The sequence below is a fragment of the Panulirus ornatus genome, chromosome 71 (genome assembly GCF_036320965.1).
Source record: "Panulirus ornatus isolate Po-2019 chromosome 71, ASM3632096v1, whole genome shotgun sequence".
NCBI lineage: Eukaryota > Metazoa > Arthropoda > Malacostraca > Decapoda > Palinuridae > Panulirus > Panulirus ornatus.
In genome coordinates this window covers 10,830,184-10,857,944 of record NC_092294.1, presented here as the reverse complement: position 1 = coordinate 10,857,944, position 27,761 = coordinate 10,830,184, and the positions used below count along the sequence as shown (strand labels likewise).

Sequence of the window (27,761 nt, the reverse complement as noted above, 5' to 3'; positions counted from 1 at the left end):
TACTGACGAACTATCCAAGTATCAGTTTCGTGGACGGGGGTTTGTCATTGTGCTCCTACATTAAACATTTGGGTATATCGGTGGGAATTTTGGTGTAATAAAACTTCTCCTGTCAGCATAAGCGAGGGGAAGTACCTTTTCCCTCCCTCAGAACGTGAAGGAACATTTCGATTTATCCAGGTTGTTTTTGGAGGAATGTTCTTGTATATGTGGCACGCGTGGGGGTGTGGTCTACTCCAGCCGGTTTCCTGATCCGTGTTGCTGGGGAACCTCGCGAGCAGTTTCTTCTGTTCTGTGTTGGTGTGAGCATTTACTATTGTGATGGAAAATATAGACATAATTACTCTTGGACATGTTAAGATTGACGAAGCATAGTTTAAGATACGGATGTACACTCTTGGAGAAATAGACTTAGTGGGCTTTATGTGGCATTAAACAGTTTCAAATAACTATTGATTGTTGCCAAAGAACTTTATGTAGACCTTGGTGCATGTGATTTATGAAACTGTTTTACTCGACACGAAGATTATCGACTATTAATCGACACTAAGATCATTATCGACTAACAGAAGGCATTCGACTTCAATTTTTTGGATCAGAAAAATGGTAATTCTTTTCAAGAAACCGACTGCGCTTGGAAAGTCATTTTCAGCGTAATACCAGGTGAGCTTTCCCTCATGATTGGAATAATTTCAGCTGTTCATGCTGGCTGTTGCAGCATTAACTTCCACATGGTAATGTAAGAGTAACACAATAGACCAATTTTTAAGATAAACACTGCTAGGTGGAGGGAGACCCCATACATTTTTAAAAACGTTGGTTAGTATTGGTTATGTTAGGCTGTATGATCCTTTTGGGTAGGTTGACTATGGCTTAGAATGTTTTATTTCTTTAATCCTCTGTATTGACTTCACATTAACTTCATATTTTTCCCCATTTCGACTTCCATAATCAAAATCAAAAATGATTTTTCCCCTTTTTTTTATGTCGAAAGTTCTACTTGCTGACAAATTTCCTGGTGGAGGCTTGGGTTGGAGTGAGACATATGAGGCAGCTGAAGATGGAGACGAGATTGTCTATGGGCAGGAAGTGTAAACCTTCCTTTTAGAAATGGATAGATTTCAGGTGTCTGGAAAGACGTTAAAAACCAAAGTTCCATACATAAGCGACGTAGGAAACAAATCGACGTACTGTATATAAGGCTGAAAATTCTGTGTTGTGACTGGTTGATGAGTAGTTTGCTTTGTTTTTGAGAGTAATTACAGTATTATACAAGAAATATTTTTCTTTAGTATTATTGGAGGCACTGTATTTTGTTTGGTGTTGACAAACTGCGTCTCGTTTAGAAGCAGTTAGAATCATCGCCAAATATGTTTGCAAAAGATTTTTGCCTTTAATAACGAGGCAAGCCACTTAAGGAGTTTGAGTAAATATCAATTTTCCTTGTGTTACTTAGAATTGATCGACTTGACCAACAGAGGATATGTTACCAAGACTCAAAGAAAAATGGAGTTTAGGAGTTAGATGTAGGAAGTGAGCTAGTCAGGAGGCAGAAAGTGGGATAGTTTAATTAGTTTGACTGTTTTAGCCGCATAAATTAGTCTCTAGTTTGCTCTTGAAACTTTTTTTTTTACAATATTTTCATCATACATTCTCTTATTTGAATGTTTCCGTAATTTTTGTTGTTTACAGATTTAACGCGAACAATGAATTGAAATAAAGTTTTTACTGGAACATGCTTAAGGCCTCTAATGAAGCCAAAAAAAATTTTTTTTACTATAAGTTTCGGGGGAAGATGGCTATGTTGTGTCCAGACTGCTTTTACAATCTGCACAATTCTTCACCAGTAATCGCTAATGGTGAGATTTGTTTGGAATTTTTGTGGTCACGGCAATCATTGATATACGAAAGTAGAAATCATAGTTTTGAGATTTTTACCAACGTCAGAAAATACCCACATTATGGCAAATTACGCAATGTCTTGTTTTTTTCACTGATCAGAGATGCGGCCTGGCTTGGTCTAGGGTTCCGGGGACGAGTACCTGGTTAGTTTTAAGCCAACAAATTTCTTAAGTCCTCCCCTGCTTTCCTCTTCCTCCACCGCTCTACGATGTAATCATTTTGTTTTCGTCTTGGTTGCGGTTTAATCGAAACGTCGTGTAAAAGGTGCATTGTTACAATCATCGGGGTACCTGCTCACCTGTCTTCTGCCGGGAGGTATGTACCCACCCGTCCTCTGCTGGATGTTCCAAGATATGAAACTGAATTTTTTTTCTGAACTGTAATGACTCCCGCTAGATGGTTAGATTTTCTAGTGAAATAGATCCTTTCTTCGAACTTGAGCAAAATTGTAGGAATCTCTACTGCAAAAACCTTTCATATGTGGGGTACGTCAGTCCACAAATTGACGCAAGAAATTATATAATCACACTCGTCTTTATATTTCTATCAACTATTAGTACGGTAATAATGGAACCCTGTGTATCACGGTCACACGCGTTCCTCAACATTGATTCTGAATCACAATCCGTATTTTACTATTCAGTGGTCGTCAGGTTCCAGGTTTTAGGGTAATTGACATGCCGGATTATCCCTCTGCAGTGGAGGGACGAGAAGACAGCTGGCTAAGCCGGATTTGCAAAGATAAGACCTGGAGTGGGAGCATCGCGGACAGATGGGAGTCGAAGTCAGACGATCAGACGGAGGCACAAGAGAAAATATCGAATGTTTTCATTACACATCGTGCGAGTCGTGACGGACCACGAGTACTAGTGATGTACATAATACGACGTAGTGACTTATTTGTGGAACTGTTGGCGAGGGCCATGTACCCAGACAACCCGGGATTAACTCGACCACAGTTATAACCCGTCGGATGGCTGGCTATTCCTGTTTCAGCTGTGGTGCTTTAACCCAGCCGAAGTTGGTGCCCATTTACCAACCAGCCAGAGGAAAGGTATATATATATATATATATATATATATATATATATATATATATATATACACACTATTTATAAGTCGCCTTCAGTATTCACTCAGGCATTCATAGACATACGGTAGGTCTCTCGTTACTGAAGCATGCAGTAAGTCTGTGAATGAAAGGAAGATTTTGTAATGGGTCACTGAACGTTACAACTACATATAGTTACCGTATATGTGTATTCGTCAATGGATATATATTGAAACAATGGTCCTTTATAGTTCTAAGTAATATATGGTAGTCAATGTATAGAGTTGACAAGCGATCATTTGATAACCACTTGTTCCTGTTTTTGCTGTTGGGGGTGTGACTAACCGATCTTTAAAACCAGTCTTATGAACACTGTTTCGGCTTGGCTGGCTATACGATGTGGTCCAGATGATGTACTAGGTCATTCAAGGGACGGCTGGAATGATACACTCCGCCTTAACAACACTCATCAAAACAACCCACTTGTAAAATGCTGTTTGTCTCTATATATTTTCCACAGTTTTCTATTGAGATGTCTCGCAAGGTTCCTCATATTGTGATGTAACTTCATTTTGTTGCTTTTCTGCTTGTTTTTTTTACCTCGTTAGATAACTTGAGTGTTAACAATTACAGTGGCTTTAGATGCCAAGTGTGAAAGTATTTACAGGTGTGCAAAAGTGTACCCGTGTGTATCGCTCCTGGTGTCTGTATGTATTGCTTTGTAACTTTCAGTACACAGATTATTATTTTTGTCATTTCCTCGTTTTTTCATAGATTTTCAGTACCCTCCACGTAATCCGTACTTGTTATATAGTGAAAGCTGTGACCGTCAACGAGGTAGGAACTGGGTCTTTCATAAACTAGATGGCAACTTCGCTGAGTACTTGCTTCATTTTGATGATATCTGTATTGTCGTAAGATACTTGTAATATATTTCGGGAGGCTAGGATTGACAAATCGTTTCAAACATTCCAGTTATATTCTTGTGTAATGAAGACAAACGACTACACCATCACTCGCTAAAAATTTACAAATCGATCGCGTCTCAAACCAAATATAATCGCTGCCCTAACTGCCTGTAATGTAAGATTAATTAGGAATAACAACGTATTATGCTCAAATATATTAGATATTGATAACCTAACCATACTACAGTACGTAGTCTATATTGGTGGCAAATAAGACAGGCTGTAAGCAATCATGCCTGATAAAGAGTAGGTACCCATTATGTTAGTTTCTTTTACAATTTCATATCTTATAAAATTTATGATAGTGAATCCTCAGTATCTATAATCGTTATGCACAGTACGTTTGTGCATGTATCATTAGACAGTATGATTGGTGCTTTATCAATATTTGCATGAAGATATAAAAACAGATATGTCAAGTAAAGGAAATTTGGACGTGGTTACTTAATAAGTTTAATAAGCATCGCAGATGAGTAACTTTTCGTTATCATTTATGATTATCGGTTTAAATCTTGTGTAATGAACCAACGCGTTTTGTTATATGATTTGGATTCATCATGTCGGCATGTTTAGTGAAGCTCAGTATGATACTATCAGTTTAGGAATGTTATTTTACCAGTTTTCCTGTTAAACAAAAAATCAATCCTATCTATGCAGTCAGCTGTAGGTGTGATTGCGCCTAGTTTTCAAATGATGGTAATACTGTGGATTTCATATGGAGTCACTTTTTACGATAGTCTTCATTATTATAAGATATAGACATTAATGATAACGATCGTAATATTAGTAAATGGGGACATAAAAGTGGATACACACACTGTGAGCAATACAGTCGTACAGAAATGTGCACACTCCTGGACACCTACAGACACACACTTGCAGACATATGGCAATTACAGACGGAAGACATTTACAGACACCTGAGGCTCACAGACACACACTTTCAGACACATGACACTCGGTGACTGTTTCGTAGATTGAGCACATTGCTGAAACAAAGAAACGAAAGATAACCACGTACTGACAGCAATACCGAGGCACGTTTTCAAAACAGTGATGAAAACCCAATAAAAACATTGGCACCTCCCAAATGGGTCGTGTTGATGTGTGTTGTGGGACCTGATTGTACACATGTGTGTGGTCCCCTGAACCCAGTGTGGCTGCAGGCGGTGCTTGTGCAACACTGATGATGTTTCTTATCTAGAGGCGAGAGTCAAGGTTAGCAGATGAATATACAGCCTCCAAATTGAACTGCCAACAGTTTCCAATGCCCTGAAATTTATTAGTCTTTAGGAAAGAAAATCTGATAGTCGGAAATTCTTTCTTCAGCAGAATCAAATTTCTTTCTTCATGATTGTAATGTACTTGTGCTTAAAAATCCTCACAGATATGCCAAATTTATTCGTTTTTTCTGTATCACGTCAAGTATTTCGCTCGGAATGCATTATGGAATAGATAGATTAGCAGAACCTGTAACTCGGAGGCTTTGCCTATAACTTGAGCCTACCTGTGAGTAGCGTTAAAACAATAAAGAAATAAAAGTATCGAAATAGACTGAAAGACAAATCGAGACTGAGAGCCAGTTCATATACCGTCATGACACACAAGAGGAAGCGACGAACACGAATCTTGTGGTAATTATGTTGTTGTACCTCCCATTCCTCGGGGTGGGTTATCAACGTGTATGGGAACCCGCTCCTCCGACTGACACTAAATAAACACTGTGGAAGCTTTGTGAGCAGTTACTCTCACGTTACATAACTGTGCTCGACTGATCGAAAATTAGTGAACTCTTGAGATAACTCGTACCGAACATTATAAGATGTGTGTACACATACATAACAATGTAACATTACAGACGCACCAGTAATACCTTAGGTTTGCGTATTGTAAATATTTTGGTTAAGGATTACTTTGTAATGCAATTTATTTATTGATGCCAAGCGCCTGTAAACAACACGTTGGAAGTTATGTAATCCAATTATTGTAGTTCGGTCCTTTTTTATTTGCTTTCTGTATCCTCTTGAGCACACTGATCATAACGTACTTAGGAGTGCACATTAGATTCTCTGCTATTCAACAAGAATCAAAATTCTTGAAAAACAATACATTTCCTGAGTCGCATCATAAAGAACTTAAGCCAAAATAGATTACGTCTGAGATAAAGTAATGCAAGGCTCCCTTGATGTTAGAATTCATACGGAACACAGTGCCGAGAGAAATGGTCAGTTCATTTTATTCTCGTCTGTTTGAAAGAAAATTGGGTTTTCTCCTGCTGGAATTGGAAGGGAAGTTGGAACTTCTCATACAAGTGTATTTGAGGTTCAAGGAAACATACAAGATAACATGGGAAAGGAAAGCATCGAAAAACAATTACTGTTGCAAAGAATATAATTAGTGTAGTGTTATCACAGATAAAACGTACAGTAATCCTGTCGTTATCAAGGAGAACTTTATTTGAACGTTTCGGCTTTAAATTACGGAGAAAAGTTACATGAAAGAGGAATACATCAGAGGACTCTTGCCATCAAAGAGAAATTAAATGAGACATCGTCAAGGTAGACCTGGATTAGCGCAGCACTGTGTTAATGAAGGACTGGACATTTAGGCCAGAGATATTTCCCGATGAAGTTAACCTTATCCTGCGGCTACCATGGAAGACGACACTCCTGAAAAATGTGTGTGTGTGCTATACTCTCCATGTACCAGGCTAGATCATCTTTATGTAAGACAACCTCCCTAGACACAATGCAAGGGTCGCTTCTTGCTAGTCTGACGGTGAAGGGAATTTCGACCCGTTGCGCTAAACAGGAGAGGATGGTGATACGAACCAGTATATGGGACAATATTGTGAGAGAGACGAGGAGCTGATATTGAGGCAACGTGCACAGCACACACTTGATAAATGTGGGAGGAAGCCACAACTGGGTAGAACCAGGTGAAATCTGTTCCAGTGACTGTAGTGTGTTGCTGATAGTCATGCTGTTTATACGAGTGTTCACTTGGGTTTCATGTCATTTGTAGAGAGTCACTGCTGCCCCTATGGTTTTGTATCCCACGCCAATCGAATCTTCATTTATTCTTGTTATGTTAAAAATCTTTGAGACATAGAATATCTGTGGTTACCTTTGTGTTAGATGTATTTGGCGGTCATTTGATTTGAACATGGAATTGTTGTGTTCCGCATTTTGAGAAAATTACTCCTTTACTTGTTTTTTCTCCAACTTTTTATCTCGATCAATAACGCTCAATATTTAAAACAAAAGTTAAACCTTACATTAGAATTTAATGCGACTTCAGTTTATCATGCAAGTAGTTTGTTCACAATATGCTTTACGCTACAGCTTACCGTTTCCCGCGTTAGCGAGGTAGCGCCAGAAACAGGCACCACAGACCTTCCCGGAGCAATCCCCTGTTGTTTCATGTATGTAAGACGAAAACTGCAGTAGTAGGTGAGATCGTCTCTACTCTTGATGCTTCATGTCAGCTAAGTATCAAGGATGATGCATTAAGTCATGCGGTCACGCCTTCGTAAAGTGTACTTGATTCAGTTTAAAGAAAATTCGAAAAAACCCATCAAATACAGATAGTTATTGAATAGCACAATGATAATGAAATAAGTCTGTCATTAAGAACTGGAAATACAGAATTTTCAACAAATACAAGTTTGAAATCTCTCTAGATTCTTCGCCCAATATGCAAAATTAGAGGAAAATTTTCTGCCAAACTATCCACAATTTTCTTGAATCGGTAAGAAATATAACTAATGCTGTACTGCTTGTTTGGGCATCTTCAGCATGACCCACGCAGATGAAGCTGATGAGGCCTATAGGATGCAAGTGTCAGTATTCCAGTGTGGTGGTGTGTGCAATCTCCTCTCATGATGGAAATGAACTACATGGATTAAGTTCCACTCTGGCGCAGGCAAGCTATTCCTATGACAGAGTTGATGAATTCTCAGAGAAACGCTACGTCTATATTCAAATTTCTATATAGGGATATAAGCCTGACCCCTCGATGGTAAACTGAACCATGTTGTAGAATACAACTCTGTTACGATCTTGTGTAGATGTTTTCCTCCGTCAGATGGAGGGAGAGGAAATAGGATTAGATTTTATCGTTATTCCACTCGAGAATAAAGAAATGAGTTCAAGCTAATGATGCGGATGAAGCAAATGGGTTCTGTTGTGCTTATATTCTGACGTGGTACAGAGGTTTACGTCGTGATGTCTCCCATCATAAAGCAGGAGTGTCTTGAGTGTTAACGCTAGATAATGTCCGATCCTTGTGATGTAGGAAAGAGTCACAGTAGCGAGAGATACTCCATCCGAGCAAGACGTTCCTGGTCGTCATGGCCACGTATCTTGTAGGTGTCATTGTGATAAACGCAAGGGTCGTCATGGGTAAAGTTCTAAGGGTCTTCATAATGGCAGATTCAGGGGCGTCATGAGAACATTCTGTGGTCGTCATGGTAGTAGGCACATGTGTCGCATGGGGTAAATACTAGGATGATAGAGGGGGTAGACACGGGGGGGGGGGGGGGGGTAGTCAAGCTGAAGGTACGGGGTTCGTGGAAGGGTAAGCATAAGGGTCGTTAAGGGGGTAGTCAATGGTGCGATCACGGGTCAGACTCTGAATTCAAGAAGGAAGATCAGGGGATGGTGGAAGGTGCGTATGTAGATTGCGTCTGTTACTGATTATTATGTTTCAGATGTTTATTTGCTTCTGGAGGTTTTCGCCTCTCCAGAGAAACTTGTTCCAGAAAAGATAATTTATAGATCCTTAATAGTTCAGAGCATGTCTATAGTCGTCCTCATGCCCAGCCAGCTGTTCCTCGCGCTACCAGCGGGACACATCCTGGTACCTTACCTCACTTGCTGACGTCATCAGCAACGAACTGGTGTTTTATGTGGAATAAAATAAAACAAAAAAAGCCGTCAGCGTTTGTGCATCCCGATTGGAATGGTCCTGAGTCGAGCACTGCAGTCATGTTTATTCATAGTAAAGAAATTTGATAAAGACAACAGGTAATTAAAACTGAAGGGGAGGTCTCGTTAAATATACTGGAAGCGTTTGTCATATTCCAAGTCCTTGTAAAATGGTTGTGTTAAAACACTGTTGAACTAAGTCCAGAGCAAAAGAGAGGGACATTATGAAGGCTATCGTACGCTTCAGGGAAGAAATAGTTTGTCTTAGGTAAACGGAAGGGTACAAGAAGCGTCAGAGTTTAGTGGTTGTCAGAATTGTTGCAATTGTTTCCGTGAAGAGAAGAGATAGTGTTTATTGGCTGAGAATATTTATATTTGGAATGGTTGAGCCTGTGAAACATTTCACACAATTGCATAACCACTGCCCCAGGTCGTGGTGATACAGGAACCGCGCCCATGTAAATATTCAACAAAATATATTTAATGTATACGTACAGCACCGTGAGGTCGCTGTTGTACCTGGAATTCACTAATCGAAAAATTGAATGTAGCACTGAACTTTAGGTTCACCGCTCTCTCTCTCTCTCTCTCTCTCTCTCTCTCTCTCTCTCTCTCTCTGATCTTTTCATCCCAGTGTACATCACAGAGCGTTCACCGTCGTGCTGCCTCACACCAACATAAAGCAACCACCACGTATGTCATATCCATCAGGGCAGCCAGCCCCCCGGCCTGGCTGCCACACAGGCCGCAATAAGCCTGATGTAAGGCGATTAGCGACCCAGTTGGCATACCTCAAATGGACCGTAAATCTGGCCTCTCCACCACCATCTTCGTACAGTAATGCAAAGAAAATGTGGTAATGGTGCGGTGGTAGTGGTGTGTGTGTGTTTGGAAAGGGGATATTTTTGTGTATAGCTTGGAGTCTTTCTCCATTTACTTTGTATGTGTGTGTATGTGTGTGTGTGTACTTACATCTGGCTATGTGTGATTTAGCTTTTCCTGGAGTCCGAGAATAAATCTATGAACTTTTCATTAAGTTTCGGTAACACTATATATTTCTTTTATTGTATAATGAAACTACAAAACGCCGATCGGCGATAATGTAGATGTTTATATATAAATTCAAATATTGTTGATAACTTGGTACATCTGAAATATAGTTTTTAAGTTAAATGAAAATTTAGTTTGATATATTGATGCAAGTCTTAAGGTAGGGGGCAACAATACGACGCAGTTTGTGTGGTGATGTACAGCCTTCCTGACTGAATCATGAACGTGCCATCCACCACACGCACGGGAGGTGGTGATGTACAGCCTTTCTGACTGAATCATTGATGTGCCATTCACTACATGCACGGGAGGTGGTGATGTACAGCCTTTCTGACTGAATCATTGACGTGTCATTCACTACATGCTCGGGAGGTGGTGATGTACAGCCTTTCTGACTGAATCATTGACGTGTCATTCACTACATGCTCGGGAGGTGGTGATGTACAGCCTTTCTGACTGAATCATTGACGTGTCATTCACTACATGCACGGGAGGTGGTGATGTACAGCCTTTCTGACTGAATCATTGACGTGTCATTCACTACATGCTCGGGAGGTGGGCGCCTCCATTCGTGGTGTGCGGCTCCCATCTGGCTCCTCTGTGGTGGTCATTAGCTCTCCTCTCTCCGTTGCCGCGCACTTCGTCCATTTGCACTGTGGGTCGATATCACTCGTTCCTTTTTCCGTTTCCTGTCTGCCAACTTCAGCTGCTTGGTGCCATTCCATTCCCTCGTGTTCGCCCGGTCATCACAGTGAAGTGTTGCACTTTGTGCCGTGTCTCCATCTCTGGTGTAGCTGTTGAGTTACATGTTGGGTTACCCTGACATCTCGCCGCTCCCGATCCTTCATTACTGTATGACACTGTATTTCCTCAGCCTTTACCGTTCCGTGTGTGTGTGTGTGTGTGTGTCAGTTTCCAGGTTCGTCTCTGGGTCGTACTACTAGATGCACCACCTCCATCTATAAATAACGGCTGAATTATCAGGCCCGGAAAAAGTCAGCAGTTTATCATGTTTACGTGAATATTCTAGTGGAAGGATATAGACACGTTTCCCGATAAAGGAAAGTATTGCATTTACATTGTTGTTTCTGTAGTAATTATATCGTATATCTTTTGATCAAATGTCTGTGTTAAGTTTGCAATCTATATCCATACTGACGATTGGCCAACAAGGATACCATTTCGTTTAGTGACATATATCGTGACTGTTAATTCTGCCTGATTATTTCAGTATTGACTATGATGATGACATTTGCACTGTTCCAAAGAGCAAGTTACGCATTATTGTGAGTCGCTTCACCCTGGTGAACATTCTGCAGATGAACTACCATCTGGAAAACCTTGCTATCTGTATAGCATAACTAGGTGTATCTTGTTACCTGTATTCATCCGTCCGGTGTCAACCTAAGTATTACTTTCATCTCGACTGATCTGCGAAGCTGATATATATATATATATATATATATATATATATATATATATATATATATATATATATTCAGGCTTTTCTCCAATATTTCGTTTTTTCTCAATGTCATTGTTAGTTTACTGGACGAAATTGGGTCATGGTCAGAGACGCTAGAGGTTCCTGATGATTGGCTGCATTTATCTCCTGACCCCATCCGTCCCAGCTAACTGCTGATTACTCGACACCGTCGAACAGAATCACTCGTTAGTTTATATCATTGGACGCGTTCGTTGATTGCTCCGGGGTTCACATGCTCACAGATATACTTCGTTTATTCATTTAGAGATCTCAGATATCTTCAATTGGCTTCGGGTATAGCTACTTCAGGATCGTCCTCAGGGGGTGAATTACCGTCGGCAGCGGGTAAACCCATGATCATCCACGTAATGTACCTTACTGGTTATCACAAACTTTTTCATCCTCATCCCATCTGATGGAAGTACCTCAAGGTTTTAGTTATCGTCCTGAACAAGTTGGACCTTAATGCTCAGTTCCTTGATTGTTAACTTTACCTTTTGATACGGTTGCTCAACGAGAGGAATATGACTGTTTTGTTTGTTTACGATTTTATTCAGTAAGATGGCTCCGATGACTTTACAGTAATGTTCATAGTTCATACAAGATGTTAATATTAGTAAGGAGCGGAGGATTTTTTTTTTACAACCTGCACCAACTTTTATCAAAGTAAATAACGTTTTCAAACAGAACAAACAACTTCCCAGTTATTTCATGATGTTAGTTTCAGTAGATATTTATCAAGAATATTTCGTACAGCAACACTGTTACATATACACGGTATGAAAAGGTTTTTGAGATGAGACAAATTACACGCAAATCTATTAAAAGGATACACATAGCGAAATGTCTTACTTTCTCATACGCGAAACCTTATCAGATAAAGATAATTCAACTAAATTTCTAAGACCTAAAACTCCCTTAGATTGAGAAATTTCACAATGACCAGGCTTTCCTTGCGCCTATAAATTCCAACACTGGCTATAGATCTTTAGAAAAAAGTTTCATGAAGATTATTTTGAAGCATTTATTATAAATAAGTCTCTTGCAAGTTGATCTTTATATTAAAGTTTGACATTCACGGCTCTAAAGCCACTATTGTAACTTGTGTTGACAGGAATGTTACAAAGGACCTTCCTCTCTGGCCTCTGCACAGTAACACGGAGGAGAGTACATGCTGGCGGCAGACGTCGCCATCAGTAACGCGGAGATAGGAAGCCATATTCAAAACGTTGGCATCACTTCAGAGATGCAGTTGGATGTTAAAATCCTGTTTAGAGTAATGACATTACGTGGATGATGCAGCGGTCAGGCAGAGATGGTGTGTCATCCACACCACAACGAGTGGAGTGGCTTTGTTTACCTCGACCTCGCTACTCCCGTAAGTAAGGAGGGGAGGAAGGCCTGTTCACACAGATGGCGCTGGAGACTTACTGCAGTGGGTAGCCTCCAGAGAAGTGATAAAGAATGTTACTACCGTTAGAGAAGAATTTTATGCTGCGAACTTGTTAAATATGATTACGTGATGCGAATTGAGAACGTTTTTCATCTTGCGAGACTTTAAGATACACACACAACGCACGTCTACGTACCAATTAATGACGTGATCTTCAGCTGTTCATTATTATAAACAATTAATTTTCACTTAAGAAATATATATATCACACCTAAAATGCTTTTATTGACCATAAAGTTGAATATAATGACGTAGTGACACTGTTCGTAGGTGGCGGAAGGAGGCCCAGTTAATGAGAGCTCAGCGGCACTGTCTGCCTTGCGTGATTACAATTATCTAAAATGAGAATTCGGAACATAAATGATCCTTTAAGACACTGAAGCCATGCTAACAATTCATTAATTACATCAGCAGAGAAACACTTTTCATATTATAAAGTTCACAAAATCACATTGATAATGATATGGATATCTTGGCTTTGACTACTGTTCTTCATTATAAAAACCCGTCTATATAAACAAGCAACTTTGAAATAAAAACTGAGATTGAAGTTGTAGGTCGGAAAGTTTAGTTTCATAACATCCGTGAGCTTCCTGACATGACAGAATGACCAAACTGGACGAGTGGTAGGGTCGAGGTTTCACTGGTTATGATACAAACGTTGATCATCAGGAAAGTGTCGGTACTAATAAGATTCAGTTCAGTTGTGGATAACTTTACTTGGGGTTAGTCAGCCTCACCCTGACAGCAGCAGCCTGTGGTCTCAACATTTTACGAAAAAGGAAAAAAAAAAGCTTCACAAAATATGATTATTACGTCAATTGATATGACGTGACTGTCATACATATGACTAGCTCTTAGCTGTTTGCGATGCTGAAGAACACAAACCGGTGTGATTTTCTTACCTGTAAAGTAAGTTGAAGAAATGAATGAAAGAAATGAGAAAATGATTTCATGATCATGAATAGTTTGTCTAATGCATATCAGTTATTCGCAAATCATACATTGAAATGTTTTCAGAATCCGAAATGCTTTACAGGGGTATGAACGACTGACATACACAACCCCATGAACATCATGATATACAACTTGTAAATAGAAAAGTTGACTAACTTTCGTTGATATGGTTGCATATAACGTAAGATTATATGTTTATCACAACTATCATCATGAAATTATCACAACTATCATGTTTTCGGTAACTTCTTTCGCTGAGCTAAGATGTGGGTTGTTTTAACATGTTGGCTTCTCTAGGTATAAAGCAAGACAGATAATAACACTCTCCCTGAAAGGGACAGATTCATTACGAACACAACTGGGAAAAGCCTGCAGAACCCAGCCACAGATGAAAGGAACCTTTCCACCGACCACCATAATTGGAACATTGACAAGTTAGGTAATAATGTTTTATATATATGTATATATATATATATATATATATATATATATATATATATATATATATATATATATATATACACTAGTCATCCATGCCAAATGCCCATCTACTCGTCAAGAAGCACCGAGGAGAGGTTGCACAACTGGGTTGATTGAGGGCCGACTTCTGCTTCAAGGATTCGAACACAAACACTGAACATACGATATGCATTCAACACACACACACTTATCGTACCCGGAACCTTGTATAACAATACATGAGGAAGGACCGTCTCCCTCACTGTCTCTTGTAGTTCTTCCTGTCTTCTCTCGGGTCGGCCACAGTTACGATGTAGCCAGCCGTCCTACAGCGCCGCTTGTAACAAATGTTAAAGTTTTAAGTTAATGGATAGATGCTGTACACTTGCCATGGAAGATGTATTTTTTATGTAAGATGAGACGTCACGTGCAAATGCATGCCTATCCTAGCCTAAGCCAGGTACCCAATTTATTGACTAACCTCCTTGAGAAGGTGGAACAGCTGGGTGAATCTGTGGACCGACTGCCACCACCAGGATTCGAACCTGTGCGCTCGACCACGGACGACCCGTGAAAGGTTAGTCTGTAACGCTAGCCGCTACAACAATGAGATCCATGAATTACATAACGTTGCTCTAGTGTGGGGGTGGACCAGCACTAGTGTGGGGGTGGACCAGTACTATTGTGGGGGAGGACCAGTACTAGTGTGGGGGAGGACCAGTACTAGTGTGGGGGTGGACCAGCACTAGTGTGGGGGAGGACCAGCACTAGTGTGGGGGTGGACCAGCACTAGTGTGGGGGTGGACCAGCACTAGTGTGGGGGTGGACCAGCACTAGTGTGGGGGTGGACCAGCACTAGTGTGGGGGTGGACCAGCACTAGTGTGGGGGTGGACCAGCACTAGTGTGGGGGTGGACCAGCACTAGTGTGGGGGTGGACCAGCACTAGTGTGGGGGTGGACCGGCACTAGTGTGGGGGTGGACCGGCACTAGTGTGGGGGTGGACCGGCACTAGTGTGGGGGTGGACCGGCACTAGTGTGGGGGTGGACCGGCACTAGTGTGGGGGTGGACCGGCACTAGTGTGGGGGTGGACCGGCACTAGTGTGGGGGTGGACCGGCACTAGTGTGGGGGAGGACCAGCACTAGTGTGGGGGAGGACCAGCACTAGTGTGGGGGAGGACCAGCACTAGTGTGGGGGAGGACCAGCACTAGTGTGGGGGAGGACCAGCACTAGTGTGGGGGAGGACCAGCACTAGTGTGGGGGTGGACCAGCACTAGTGTGGGGGAGGACCAGCACTAGTGTGGGGGAGGACCAGCACTAGTGTGGGGGAGGACCAGCACTAGTGTGGGGGAGGACCAGTACTAGTGTGGGGCAGAACCAGTACTAGTGTGTGGAGGACCGGTACTAGTGTGGGGGAGAACCAGTACCAGTGTGTGGAGGACCAGTACTAGTGTGGGGGAGAACCAGTACTAGTGTGTGGAGGACCAGTACTAGTGTTCTCCCGGACATTGCTTTGTGTATAGTTACATCCGGGTTTTAGCACCGAACAAACTCACGCTTGTAATTCATGTCCTAAAAATCTAGTGTTTTTTTATGCACTGATAACGAGACCTTCATAATGATTAAGCCTGCATATATTGATGACCAGACTCATATTTACTGATGACCAAACCTGCATACATTGATGACTAGACTGATGTTATGACCTGTATATACTGATCGTGCCTAAATTACCAGGAGTGTTTGCACTGATGACCAGCATCTTTACAGTAATCATCAGAGCTACATACACTGTTCATCATGCCTGCATATCTCGATGACCAGACCTGCATATAGTGATGACCAGAATTGTATATGTAAATGAACATACCTATATAGATTAATGAACACATCTGTATATTTACTAACGACCAGACACGTATATGCTTGTATGAAATCTGTGTATACATACTGAAGACCGGACTTTCATCTGTTGATGCGCAGACTTTTATGTAACGCTAGAACTTTTTCATACTGACGATCAAATGTGTGTATAATGAAGCCAAACTGTATACACTGATGACCAAACTTGCATATATTGGTAACCAAATCTGTTTGCATTGATGATCAGACTTTAATATACTGATGACCAGGTCTTGATATATTGGTAACCAGACCTGTATATACGGTGAGGCGGCAACATCCCCGTAGATTCGCCATTCGCTACAACACCTTAGAAATTCATCTGTATAAGAAATTATGATTTGAACTAAACCGGGTTTAGCTAAAAGTCGTGAATATAGCGTCGTCCAGAGGCAAGAGGTATGTTGGGAAGACGCGAGATCTGTTGACAGATATGCATGAGGGGACGAATTGGAGCAAAGACGCAGACACTCAGAGGTATTGGACGGGAAGAAGCAGACATTCAGAGGTATTGGACGGGAAGAAACAGACACTCAAGAGGTATTGGACGGGAAGAAGCAGACACTCGGAGGTATTGGACGGGAAGAAGCAGACACTCAGAGGTATTGGACGGGAAGAAACAGACACTCAAGAGGTATTGGACGGGAAGAAGCAGACACTCGGAGGTATTGGACGGGAAGAAACAGACACTCAAGAGGTATTGGACGGGAAGAAACAGACACTCAGAGGTATTGGACGGGAAGAAACAGACACTCAAGAGGTATTGGACGGGAAGAAGCAGACATTCAGATGTATTGGATGGGTATTGAAGAGAAGCACAAGAGGATGATAATAACAGAGCGAGTGATTCATCCTCTGGCCTTGAAGAACCTGGTTCCACAAACCCCTCCAAATGTTTGCTAACATGTGCATGTTAACGTTTGATTTGTGACGATCATCATCTTGAACATTAGTTACATTCCACCTCCTCGTATGTCTTCATTTATGGCTGATCTTGGCGGTGCGGTGCGCTTGCCAACAGGAAACAAGACAATTACCTCAGCCTCAATGCAGTAAAAGCCGAAAACTAACGAAATTTAAAGTGAAGTTGTCCCCATTCCGATGGTCTTGTTTTCGTAACCTGTTGTGGACGTGACGTAACTACGTTTTTGTTAGTCCCGACGGTGTATAGTTATAACCTGAGAACACAGTGTCAGCAACGAGGAGACATGGTGAGGACGTGACCTGACCTCACTTGAACCAGTATTGTAGGGACCCCGTGGGAAGCATGGCCTTATCTACCTTTACTATACTAATTATTTATATACACCGATGTATGTTACGATCAGAGTCTACATTCTGAAACACTGGAGCTTATCAGAATACAGAGCTGACAAACCTCAATGTGGCAAGAGAGCACACAGTTCTGCAGGTTGTCAACATTTTAGATGATGAGGAAATAAAAACTAATGTGGTTAATGAGGACTAGTTTCCTGTAGTTAACAAAGATGAAGTTATCAAGGTCTCTTATTCAGACCACAGCTAGATAAACATATCCAAAGAATCTAATCATATTCAGACACGTTTCTTACTCGAGAGACAAATACTTTTCTTACAAGAACAGGGTCAAAAGTATCTGAAGCCCAAATTTGCAGGTAGGAAGAAATTTAATAGTCGACCGGTTAGGGGTTCCCGGAGCCTTTCTCCCTGTTGCCGCACAGTTTTGGGTTCCATGCTCTTTGAGTCACTGGAAGGTCTTGTATCTGCAAAGAATGTGTTTTGGCTGAAGATGACGATCAGTCTGAGTTGCCCGCCAGCTGATCTTTCTCTCCTCTGTTGAGGGAGAAGATGCCGGTCATCTTCAGGCGGGATAACAAGACAGGAATTAAGTTTGTCAGCGAGACTTTTGTCTGGTTTTATAAAGTATCTAAGATGACCCTCGTCAGGAGAGATATATTGACAGACGTAATAGTGGATAGCTGTGCAGACGTAACACTGTTTATGGACAGATGTACAGTGATAAAGATGTAGATCAATGTGAAAAATGACAAAGATGTGGATAAAGAAACAATGTTTACATAAGTCGATGGACAATAAAATGTGGATATAGACTTACACACTCATACACACACGAAACAAGCAGACAGATGTAGGTCAGATTTTGAATAGTATTCACACCTGTGGTGGTAATAATGGCATTGGATGAATAATTGCAAGAATTTAATTGCTTGTGTAAATTTCAGCAATTCTCGTTTCAGGATTATAAAGGAAAACATTTAGACTTAGATATTAGTTGACTACCTACAGAACTAAAAGTTAATAAGGGGTTAAAGTTCTTGTGTTATTGGTATTTGCGTGGCTAGAACAACACCATGTAAACCCATGTGTTGTATCTCTTGCTCTATTATGTAAACAAACATAAAAGAAAAGGCGCACATCTTTTGATCCCAAACACTGGCCTACCCTTTCTCTCAACCCTTTACCCCTCCCACAACTACATGGCTTCCCTATCCCCTACCATCCTTCATACCCATCGCTCTACCGCTCCATGAAAACCCTACCTTTTGTTTTGCCTCGTCGTAGGTACTTGTAGATTGGTATTTCCTTCACCCTTGCTACCAACCACCTAACCACCTAAAACTCCGGAGAAATTCTTCAATAACTGCACTTCACCAGCCTTACTTTACTGCCTAGACGTGCCCGGAGGTCGCTCGTGAACGTTGATCCAGAAGTTGCTCTTGAAAAGTCCGAGAATCTTAGAAAAATTGCCTAAAAAGCGGGAGTTAAAACCACTGGCTTTTTATCCCTTTGGAGGCTAAATTGGCAGAGTTTAAGGGCAACGAGTTCGTCCACGCGTGAGGCGGCAGAGAGCAACGTTCCTCCTGCATAACATCCTAAGTTACAAAGATGAATAGATTTTTTACTGTTTTTTCTCAGATTTGGTCTGAATAAGGTGGGCGGCTTAAAGTTGCAGGCATGCATCAAAAACCTACTGTTTTTGAGGCACGTCTACCCTAGCCTCATGGTTGAGAACCTGTTCTCGGTTAGGTCTGTATATTGATGTGACCCGCCGAAGTTGGCAATCATGTTACCCAAATTGAGATACTGTAAACTGTTTTCATCTATGATGTAAACTTTGTCTTGAACTGGAGTTTAGCCCCACGCTGTCGGTCGATGTAATAGTTGACTCGTTAGTTCTTAGGTGAGGTGATATTTGTTGATAACAGGCATATTACATTATCTTGGAACTTACTTTGCGAACTCGACTGAATTCCACCCATAATGCTACAGGAAATTTCAGAATTTCAAAGTCATGTTCCTCTCTGACCTTCATTAGACCTCTGTATGTACTTATTACACTGTAATATACCTACACTGATACATACATCAACTTCCAGTTTATGTTGGATCATCCTTCGTTCATGTTGTATCTTTCTCCCTCAAGCACTTGCGATCCTCACTCGTCCGTCACCAGAAACTATATTGCCTCTAGCGTCACTGATGGTCGTCGTTATGGTCTTGCGTCTGTGCCCATCTCCCAAACCACGACTCTAGTCACAATTCTCTTCCCTGATCTGATCTCGCAGCCTGTTTACAGCCACGGGACGTCCGGGCTGGTTACATATATTGCCACACATCATATATTGCAAAGGAACCTGTGTTGAACTAAATCTGCATTCTTAAACGTCAGTTTTCTCGAAATACTTGAAACTTTACTTTCCTGGAAATACTTTCACTTCTGAAATTGACAAAAATGTTTACCTTAAGCTGTTATTTTTCCTACCTGTTTGTTACTTCTTCAGGTTTTCCGTCTTAAGAAAAGTTACATCCATCATCACAAGAGACCTCGCTCAATACCTAGGAACTTGCCTCCTGATCCTCTTTCACCTTCAACAACTAGCAGTCTATAGGAACGTGCCTTATCTCCATCCAGATCCCTTGTTACCGTGTGCTCGTATCCTCTCGTTCTTTGCTACACACCTACTTGACTGTCACAGCCGCTACGATGAGCATCAGGCCATCTACCCTGACTTTACAAAACCCACACGCTCCTCCGTCCAGTCTTCTGCGTCTCCCATACCCAGTTTGGTATTTCTATATACCATCTTAACTCGTCAATTTTATGCCTTAAGCCTCTCGCCACCATAATAACGTCCTTCAAATTTCTTATATTCCAATACAGTGAAGCTTCGTGACTGTGGCAGTGTAGGGTATATACTACATCTGCAATGGATATGTAGCCTAATATTGTTTGGTACAAGAGAAACGTCTCTGCATTAAGTAAGCATTGTGAGCTGCCTCATAGTGCCTGCTGGTGTTCTCGTATTTACGTTAATTTAACAGAAAAACTATGCATAGTCACGGTGACTTGATCCCACCTGCTGCCAGTCGTATTTTGTCCCTCACTGGGAGTGTGGAAAGATAGGTCAGTGTCTGTTAGGGCAGACGTGTATGCTTGAAGACACGGTAGTCTTGACTCTATTTTATGGATAGCCTTGGATGTTTAAAGAAAAATTAGATGAGGATGGATGCCCTGAAAATGCAATGCCCGAGAACGATATGTAGTGTGAGACTGGTTGATCGTGCAGAGGAATGAAAGCGTAACAGAAGGATGACCATGTTAGTAAGAGCAGCCTGGCTGGCTGAGGGCTTGGATCGAGGTGTTGTATGAAGGTTTGGTGGACGTATAGCGAAGACAGGCGGAGAAAGACCGGCTAAGAGGATCTGCCTGTCAAAAGTGGAGGGAGCAAAGGGAATGGAAGTACGAGAAGGAGATGGAAAGATGGAGTTAAGGAGGCTTTGGGGTATCGAAACCCGAACATTCAGGAAAGTGAGAAGCTTGCAGGGCACAGAATGAATTGGAACGATATGGTATATGGAGGATGACGTACTGATAATGGACTGAACCAAGGCATAAACCATGGAGTGGTGCGTGAGGCTGGGCTGGAAACTGTTTTGGTGCACCAGACGTGAAAGTTAGGGGATAAATTTGTACAGATAAGATCTCTTTTTCATTTTAACTGAGAGGGTATGGGCAACCGAGGCCCTAATCAAGGCCACCTCAACGCTATATATATATATATATATATATATATATATATATATATATATATATATATAATTTACAACAGAATGTGAAAAAAAGATATGCAGCAAAAACAATTGTGAAGAGTATGCTCAGCGTGGAAATGATCACTCCCTTAACTGTACAATAAATCATAAACTACATGAGATAAATCTTTAGAATGGCCGGCCATCTTCGCCTCAATGATGCCCTCCCGCAGGAGACTTTTATCGAAACTCCTTTGAAAGATTTATAGCAGCATTTGCTCACACGCGTTTGGTTTCCACAATCCATAAGATAATTGTCATCAGTCGGTAACCATTGTACCTACATGAAGCTTTACGTTCTCTCTGCCAGAGTCAAAAATGAAAATTATTCTGATCATTCCCCCTCAAACCCCCAACCCCCTGCTCGACTGTGAGATCCGTACGTCAAATATCACGACCTAACCCTTTAAAGCCAGTGGTAGACCAGGCCGTCATACCCAGGGGTCGTACCGTTGTGTTGAGGGATTGCTAGAGGTTATGTGGGTATGGTGATCGTCTCCATGATAACGTAACATCTGGTGTGAACACTGACGAACGTTACTCGTTAATGTTACTCTGTGTGACCAAGGCCTGTGAGGCTTACTCGTTAATGTTACCCTGTGCGACCCAGACCTGTGAGGCTACTGCTCACTTTACGTCATTGTATGTCACCGCTGTTGTGACGTGGTTACCCACCTGCCATGCACATGACATGCACATAAACCTAGGTGTTATGCTCGACTACATGTGTTTGCTTGACATTGTTAAGGACGATCATAAGACACGTCTCCAGTCAGTAATTCTTGTGTTAAGACCAGAGTTATACATGTGCTGTAATGAGGGTCTTCGTAAGTCCTAGTACCGTTTCACTTACGTTAGATACAAGAGGCTTTGGTCCAAAGGGCTTCCACAACCTGATAACCCTCCCACCTCACAGGTCAGCTCGTACATCACGTTTGTGACACGTATTACAAGAATAAGGACGGGCTTTCCATTATTTTGGTTTATGACTTCAACACATTTCCTTCCATACAGTTATCATAGGAGGTCATTCTAGGTCTCTCTACTAAGTGCACACACATTGTTTACCCAGACATGTGTCTGGCAACAGTGTGTATTGTTGTTATAGTCGGATCTGGCTGGGGCGTATTATAACTCGTTTCCTGATTCATATCCAAAGGAAGAAACTATTTTTTTTCCGTTTCCTTCTTATCAAACGCGTCCCAGCAATATCTTGCACAGTCTTTACCACTGTCATGCTCTTTTTATGCGGGCCTGTTCATACTTACGCATGAACAATTGGGATGAAAAAGATATCTCGTGACTCGGGGTCCGGATCCTGGGCGTGGCAGTCAGCTTACACCCAACCCAGGTGTTCATCTCCCCTCTGGACCGGTCTATGAATGGGTACCTGGCATAGGTTAGGACGTGTGTGTGTGTGTGTGTGTGTGTGTGTGTGTGTGTGTGTGTGTGTGTGTGTGCGCGCGCGCATAGGAATAAAGATGTACATGTATACAAGGCTAAGGGACGGGGCAACGCAAGCCTAAAACTCTATCCCCGTAACTTACAAATATTAATCACGAATAATAAACACACACACACACACACACACACAGTAGTAAATACCATCATTACGTCTAACACACGGTAACACATGACATCATTAGAGTGTGGGCTGTACGTTATATGAAGAGCGTGTGTCGCTCGTCAGTGTGTGGGTCAGGTGTGTGGTGGTGGTAATGGTGTCTTCCACGTGGCTATATTTAGGAACTTTGGTAGGATACTGTGTTGATGATTCAGGATGTCATCGTCAGGAGTCGTGTGTACTAGAGAGGTGCCAGAGAGCACCTCACTGCTTTAATCTTGGTTGTTCTCCATCGGTACAGCAGAAGTGAAAGCTGATGAGAGGCCAGTACTGTAGGAGGCATCATTAATGCTGGAGCTAATGTAAAAGGACTAGCCGCTCTTTCGTTGGCGTAGCTGCAGTGGACTCCTGTGAAGTTGATACTACTGCAGAAAGAAAAGACGCCACTGAGTGTGGCATTTCTGCAGAAGTGAGATGACCGCTAGATCACTGTACATTCTTGTGGATATTATAGTCAACTGTGATGAAAGGAAAGTTACTCCATGCCCGTGGAGTGCTTGCTTGGTTATCATGTTGGAAGAAAAACTGCGTTTGTGGAGTCAGGCAGGAGGTAGAAAGTCGCTAGAAGACAAGGAGGTAGTGTTGGCACTTGGGCCTGACCTGGCAAGCTGTGTTAAGCAGGATTCCTACAACACAATGGCACTTACAAGCCTTGGGACGCAGACCCGCTCTGAAGGACACTGAGCTGACATCAGGGCTTCGTGCGAGCAGGTTCTCTTTCCAAATTACTTACTAAGACGTTTAGAGAGTAATGGGCTCTTAACTATTCATCTCGTAACGAGCTGTCAAACACAAGACCGGGTCTGAACGCTGATTTGGAGACAGCACCATATCTAAGTGTTTGGTAGGCATACAGCAAAGATGTTCTTAATTTCCACTTTTAGTTCAGCTTTAGCTTGAAATAGAACTATTGTTGATTAGATATAAAATCCTTAGCATAGATTGGAATATATTATACTTTTAAGCGAAAGAACAGGTCCGTGAGCAAATTACTTTATCAAATGTAAAGGTTAAGCAGACATTTCTGGTTAATGGGGCTTCCAAAATTGTCCCATGGAAATTGAGATTAATCCTTTACTCTTGGTGGTGGCGATAACGTTACCGTATATTGAGACGTGTATGATCATTATAATGTGTTGAATTATGGTTTGTGGGTTCATTTGGGTTCACCAAGTCGATAAAACTCCTGAGCAACACAAAATTAGACAGTCACTCGTAATGCAGTACTGCAGACAAGTAGGTTTTCACCGTGATGACGCAACGTAACATGGAAGGTTGGCACCGCAGCTGAAGAGGACGTAATGATGGATAGCACTGCTGCTGAGGAAGGACGTCTATCTCTCGAAGAAGACGTCACTAAGGTTGGCTCTGTCGCTGAGAAAGTCGGGAAGAATAGTTGGTACTGCTGTTGAGAGAGGGCGTAACTAACGCAGGCGCTGCTGCTGTAGAGGATGTTATCTAGGCTGCTGAAAGACAAACCTTGATAATGTTAGCACTGCCACTGGTGAAGTCGTCACGATAGCTGCCACCAATGAAGATGGGAGAATCTCGGCAAGCCTGCTGTTTTGGAGGTGGAGAGGAAAACAAGGTTGGCACTACTGCAGAGAGAGAAAAAACAGACTGACACTGCTGCTGTTGCAGAGAAGGAACTCGCTATAGCTGGCACTACTGCAGAGGAAGGAAGGAACGCTGGCGAGGTTGGCACTACTGTAAGAAAAGATATTTTAGGAAGTAAGGTCCATCATGTAGTCGCCTGGATGAGCTCTGTCACCTAAATATTTTACCCACACTGGAACGCGACTTTTGTTTACATTCCACCTCGTGAAATGGAAATGACTTGCTCACTGCGCTTGCTGGTTCTGAATTGTGATAATATGAAAGCTTCGATTTTTTTGATGAAGAGGGGGAGCTGTTTTCGGTGCATTACACATGACAACTAGAGAATGGATGAAAGCAGATGCTGTCTTTCTTCGTCTGTTCCTGGCGCTACCTCGCTAACGCGATAGATCAAGTATTACTTCTCAGTTCATCTTTTGCTTTGTCTTGTTCATCTCGCTTCCTCGTATTACTTTATAACATGTTAAACGTATGATGTATGATCTGGAGGTTTATAGATGATACGTTAAGTACCTCGAGTGATTCCAGATGTTAAATTTCCTGCACATATTTCCTAGTACACCTGTAAAGGTTTACTGTCCAGTTGGCTGGATGTTTGGTGCCTGATCCAAGTGCTATGTATGATCATGTAAGGGTGACAACCTGGACTTCGGTACCGTACTTTTCACTTACACTGGACAAAGATGTACACAAACTTCCTAGCGTCATGATTATTAATCTTAATATGTTTTGTCCATTTTATGATGAAACTTACCCAGTATTGTCATCTTTTCAAGATGCTGGTAATTTTTTCCGAACATCCAGACACCGTCACCTAAGTTACATGCTCATGTTGGCAGCGCTGTTAGCTATACTCCAGCAGAGCTAATTTGTTTCTGTTCCAGACGTTGTGTTCCCACACGTAAGACAAACCGTGAGTCAGGTTTCATCTTCAAAGTGATCACGTGATGGGTTTGATGTCCCAGCTACAACTCAGAAGACTTGGATAATTTAATGGCTTTCAAACATCTTATTAGAAAAATTCAATGACGCTTTAAATTCTACTCAAATATCAGAAATGTGGCGAATATAGTTTTTTTTTCGGAGGAGCTTCATATAATCGCTGTATAAGAATATTCCTCCCACAACACATGATATCACAACGCAAAAATTAGTCGAGGTAAAGCAAGCCAACATTAGTAACACTAAACAGAATGGTTGTATTTCATCAAAGTTGATCCAGGAACCAACCACCGCGGAACATTTACAACCCAAGCAGAGTTTCTTGGTGAGGAACATCTGTATCCACTTGTACCCGCCTACTGCACGCAAGAGCCACTTGAAGACGCACATCTGCTCACTCGAACGAAACAGCAGCTTCCAACGTCCACTCAGGTGTTTCATGGACCACTTGAGAGATTCCCAGCGCAGACTAGGAGTTTTCGAGTCGATATAACTCTAACATATCACTGTGGTAGCTCTCTGTTGCCACCCTGGAACTTGCTTCAATGCTTGGAAACTTTCCTGAACTATTCGGGAACTTTATGAAATCGGTTGTGAATTCTGTCCACTACCCACAAGCCTCCTTGGGTTTGCAGGAGCTCAGAACAGCCACTCTAAACCCCATAGAACTTCCACAAAAGTTGAGCAAAACAATTGTAAGCCACGAGAAAGTTTATTAGTAAAAATGAAAGTTTCTTTGCGTCACTCCTGAGGGCCGCCTGGACAACGTTGTTGCATCTATTTCGTGAGAACGAGAAGCCTGGCCGACACCGGTCCTAACCAACACCAGGCCAGTCTGAGAGTCTGACCGCCTACCATACTAGAAGAGCAAAAAAACAGACCATATTGGCTTGACTACATCATAGATGGGGGTGAGCAGAGGTGTAGGAAGTGGGAGAGTATCCAGCTGAGCAGAGCGTGGTAGCGTGCTTCGCTCTTGTTACCATACTGGAAAAGAGAAACGAATGGTCATCTGCTCCTGCCAGTGGGATGCGAATAAGGACGTTGTAACCCGCAAATACAATACTGACAGTTTCCTCATGAGGGTGCGGACGTGGTGGTAGACAGGATCCACCCATGACACACACACGATGACACATGTAGGCGTGGGTCAGAGTTGGTGCCCGTAAGGATGTAAACTTAGGACGACTATCCTGCTCATCCATGTGTTAAGGATTCAGTGAGAGCAGCAATTCTTAACCCTTCCTGAAACCAACCTGGGCCAGTCCCCAGCCAGCTATCCCGTCTTACGGTCACCCGTCACCATTATGGTCATGATGTGTCTCCGTGTCGCCATGTCAGGTCGCAGGATGGCTTGAAGGGAGAATCACCTAAAGCAGATGGTCTCAGTGAACCTGCATTATCTCAGGCTCGTCTGCCGGAGTCAACAGATGCACGAGACTCGGGCGGGAGTCATCCTATACTCCTTTGAATCGTTGTTATTTATGACTCGCTGGACTGCAGATAGTTCTGAATATATGTACCGTAAGTGTGAGCATGTCATCCATGGAATATTTGGTCATTAGCTACGAGTCTGTGAAGATACCACATTCCTGCCGTTGGTGTTGCGAGGAGAAGCTGCCCGCTAAATGTATAGGTCATAAGAAGAGGGGGTCAGCCGTACTCGAGGTTCAGGTGGGGTACCTTGGCAACGCAAGATAAAGGAAAAATGGAATTTGTGAACGAGTGAGAAGTTTATAAGGATATTACAGGATAAGAGTTGGTAAGGAAGAATGATGAATGCAGGGACAAGAGCCAAGGGAAGGATGAATAGAAGAAATAAGGACGATTTGAATGCATTGGTTAACAGTAAAATGATTGCGATATAGATGGATCAGGATATTGAAAGGAGAGGTGAGTGCAAGAGAGTGGGAACGAATGATGGAGTGGGGTAAAGGTGGATGTTGGGGAATTGTGATGAGGTGCTGAGAGAGGCTGGAGGTGGGTGCTGGGAGAAGCTGGAGGTGGGTGCTGAGGAGAGTATTGTAGCTGATGCGTCCTGGAGAGAGATGAGGGAGGGAGGAGCGAGAGTGTGGCTGGATGAAATGAAAGAATTCCTAGAAGGGTGGAAGGCAAACCTTGGTGGGGAGAGAGGATGTCCAGGGAGTAGGGACGAATTTGAACAAAGGAAGAAAATGAGCTTGAGAGCATGGGAGGGAGGAAGGGAGGGAGGGAAAGGAGAAAGTGTGGTGAGTGGGAAAAAGAACATGCTAAGGAAACAGTCAAGAGGTGGGGGGGGGGGGGATGAAGTGAGGAGGCAGGCGAGAGCGTAAAGAAGGGAGGATGGAGAGAG

At 42.3% G+C, this 27,761-nt stretch overlaps 1 protein-coding gene across 2 annotated transcripts in view; it reads left to right on the top strand.

The window, feature by feature from the left end:
• LOC139747994 (acetylcholine receptor subunit alpha-like 1) overlaps positions 1–27,761 on the top strand; it is a 420,788-nt gene that overhangs the window by 44,916 nt on the left and 348,111 nt on the right. The window contains exon 1 of one of the 2 annotated variants that reach the window (XM_071660531.1): positions 161–663. The exons of the other annotated variant lie outside the window; for it this stretch is intronic. The gene's annotated coding sequence lies outside the window, so the exon portion shown is untranslated. Of the gene's footprint in view, positions 1–160; positions 664–27,761 lie in introns of those variants that run through there. 2 annotated transcript variants of the gene reach the window in all.